Consider the following 3,149-nt stretch of genomic DNA (forward strand, 5'->3'; position numbering starts at 1 on the left):
AAGCTCTGCTCTTACAGTGCTTATGATCTAAGGGGAAAGCAAAGTCATTACACAAATAATCACACACACACAAACTGAAAAACAGAACACTGTGACATGTTTTGAAAATATTACAGATATCTACAGCAAGCATCTGAGTTAATACAGGATGTAACTGAAGGCTCCCTAAAGAAAAGATGCTGGGACCGGGATCTGAAAATGAAGGCAGTTTGATTAGCTGAAGGGAAATGAGACTGTGAGAAAGCAGGGAACATTTCAAGCAGGAAAATGTCACGTGCAAAGGCTTTGAGACAGGAAGGAGCATGGTATATTCAGAGGACTACATAAAAACAAAATTAATCCTAAATTCCCACTAAGCACAATTTTTCAAAGATGGAAAGCAATAGGATTTAGAAGAGACACTGAATTGGAAATATATAAATATGAACTGAATCTTGGTTCTTCCTCTCAATTTGTTGGATGACTCTTAAAAACCACAGTCTGACTTCGCAGTGAAGATGGCGTCGGGCAGTGGGACAAAAAACTTGGACTTTCGCCGAAAGTGGGCCAAAGATGAATATGAGAAGCTTGCTGAGAAGACGCTCACAGAAGAGAGAGAAAAGAAGGATGGAAAACCAGTGCAGCCAGTCACGCGAGAGCTTCTCCGGCATCGGGACTCCAAGGTGGACCTGGAATCCAAACTTGGGAAAACAACCGTCATTACCAAGACCACCCCACAGTCTGAGATGGGAGGATACTATTGCAATGTCTGTGACTGTGTGGTGAAAGACTCCATCAACTTCCTGGATCACATTAATGGAAAGAAACATCAGCGAAACCTGGGCATGTCTATGCGTGTGGAACGTTCCACTTTGGATCAGGTGAAGAAACGTTTTGAAGTCAACAAGAAGAAAATGAAGAGAAGCAGAAGGATTATGATTTTGAGGAAAGGATGAAGGAACTCAGAGGAAGAAAAGGCCAAAGCCTACAAGAAAGAGAAACAGAAGGAGAAGAAAAGGAGGGCTGAGGAGGACTTGACATTTCAGGAGGAGGATGAGATGGCAGCTGTGATGGGCTTCTCTGGCTTTGGTTCCACCAAGAAGAGTTACTGAGGCTTTCTATGCTTGGCTTTTTGCCAGGCCTGACTTTGTGTGTGTGTGTGGGCATCATCTTTTGGGAGGTACTGGGGAAAGTCCTTAAGACTGGCAGTGGGGAGGGCTAGAGGGTGGGTGTTTGTGGTTTCCCTCTACCTTGGGAGAGAGCACAGGATGCAAAGGAATGTGCTGTGGCATGTTCCTTCAGCCTCAGTATTTCACTGGAGACAGAGGACGTCTGATCATCTGACTTCCCAATAAAGAAAACACACCTCTTCTGGGAAAAAAAAAAAAAAAAAAGCACAGTCTTTGCGTACCTGCCTTTCCAAACGTGTAAAGTGGATTAAACTAAGTTTTTCACCGTAGTTCTCAGAGTATATTGCAATTCAAAATTTAATGGGAAGCTATCCTGGACCAATGTCAAGTATTATTATTGACTATATTTTGTCCTCATGGATTTTTTTTAACTGAAAGTAACTTGGCAGAACTTTAGCTTTCCTATAACGTTCCTCATACCAGCAAATAAAGATTCATAAACCAATATTAAAGATCTAGGGGATCTTTTACCTGACAGCCAATGTTTTCCTAATTTTATTTTATTATTTTTTTACTTTTTTAGCATCTTTATTGGAGTATAATTGCTTAACAATGGTGTGTTAGTTTCTGCTTTATAACAAAGTGAATCAGTTATGCATATACATATATCCCCATATCTCTTCCCTCTAGTGTCTCCCTCCCTCCCACCCTCCCTATCCCACCCTTCTAGCTGGTCACAAAGCACCGGGCTGATCTCCCTGTGCTATGCGGCTGCTTCCCACTAGCTAGCTATTTTACATTTGCTAGTGTATATACGTCCATATATACACTACCACTCTCTCACATTGTCCCAGCTTACCCTTCCCTCTCCCCGTGTCCTCAAGTCCATTCTCTAGTAGGTCTGTATCTTTATTCCCGTCTTGCTCTTACGTTCTTCATCAGCATTTTTTTTTTTTTAGATTCCATTTATATGTGTTAGCATACGGTATTTGTTTTTCTCTTTCTGACTTACTTCACTCTGTGTGACAGACTCTAGGTCCATCCACCTCACTACAAATAACTCAACTTCGTTTCTTTTTGTGGCTGAGTAATATTCCATTGTTTATATGTACCACATCTTCTTTATCCATTCATCTGTCGATGGACACTTAGGTTGCTTCCATGTCCTGGCTATTGAAAATAGAGCTGCAATGAACACTGTGGTACATGACTCTTTGTGAATTATGGTTTTCTCAGGGTATATGCCCAGTAGTGAGATTGCTGGGTCGTATGGTAGTTCTGTTTTTAGTTTTTTGGGGTTTTGTTGTTGTTTTTTATTTTGGGCTGTGTTGTGTCTTCACTGCTGCACACGGGCTTTTCTCTGGATGTGGCGAGCAGGTGCCACTCTTCATTGTGGTGCGCAGGCTTCTCATTGTGGTGGTTTCTCTTGTTGCACAGCATGGGCTCTACCCGCACGGGCTTCAGTAGTTGCGGCACTTAGGCTCAGCAGTTGTGGCTCGTGGGCTTAGTTGCTCCGCGGCATGTAGGATCTTCCGAGACCAGGGCTCGAACCCGTGTCTCCTGCATTGGCAGGCGGATTCTTAACCACTGCGCCACCAGGGAAGCCCTCTATTTTTAGTTTTTTAAGGAATCTCCATACTGTTCTCCATAGTAGCTGTATCAATTTACATTCCCACCAACAGTGCAAGAGTGTTCCCTTTTCTCCACACCCTCTCCAGCATTTACTGTTTGTAGGTTTTTTGATGATGGCCATTCTGACTGGTGTGAGATGATACGCATTGTAGTTCTGATTTGCATTTCTCTAATGATTAATGATGTTGAGCATTCTTTCATGTGTTTGCTGGCAATCTGTATATCCTCTTTGGAAAAAGGTCTATTTAGGCCTTCTGCCCATTTTTGGATTGGGTTGTTTTTTTGATATTGAGCTGCATGAGCTGCTTGTAAATAATTTTTTTTAAATGGCCAATTGCTAACCATGTGACATGAGTAATCAACAATAGAATATAAGCATGAGTCCTGAAAAACTTAATCTGTTTCTTA

At 42.0% G+C, this 3,149-nt stretch overlaps 1 pseudogene; it reads left to right on the top strand.

The window, feature by feature from the left end:
- Nucleotides 1-497: 497 nt before the first annotated feature.
- Nucleotides 498-1,112, top strand: LOC112405262 (zinc finger matrin-type protein 2 pseudogene; annotated as a pseudogene).
- Nucleotides 1,113-3,149: the final 2,037 nt, after the last annotated feature.

Source organism: Neophocaena asiaeorientalis, unplaced genomic scaffold (genome assembly GCF_003031525.2).
Source record: "Neophocaena asiaeorientalis asiaeorientalis breed wild unplaced genomic scaffold, Neophocaena_asiaeorientalis_V1.1 scaffold171, whole genome shotgun sequence".
Lineage (NCBI taxonomy): Eukaryota > Metazoa > Chordata > Mammalia > Artiodactyla > Phocoenidae > Neophocaena > Neophocaena asiaeorientalis.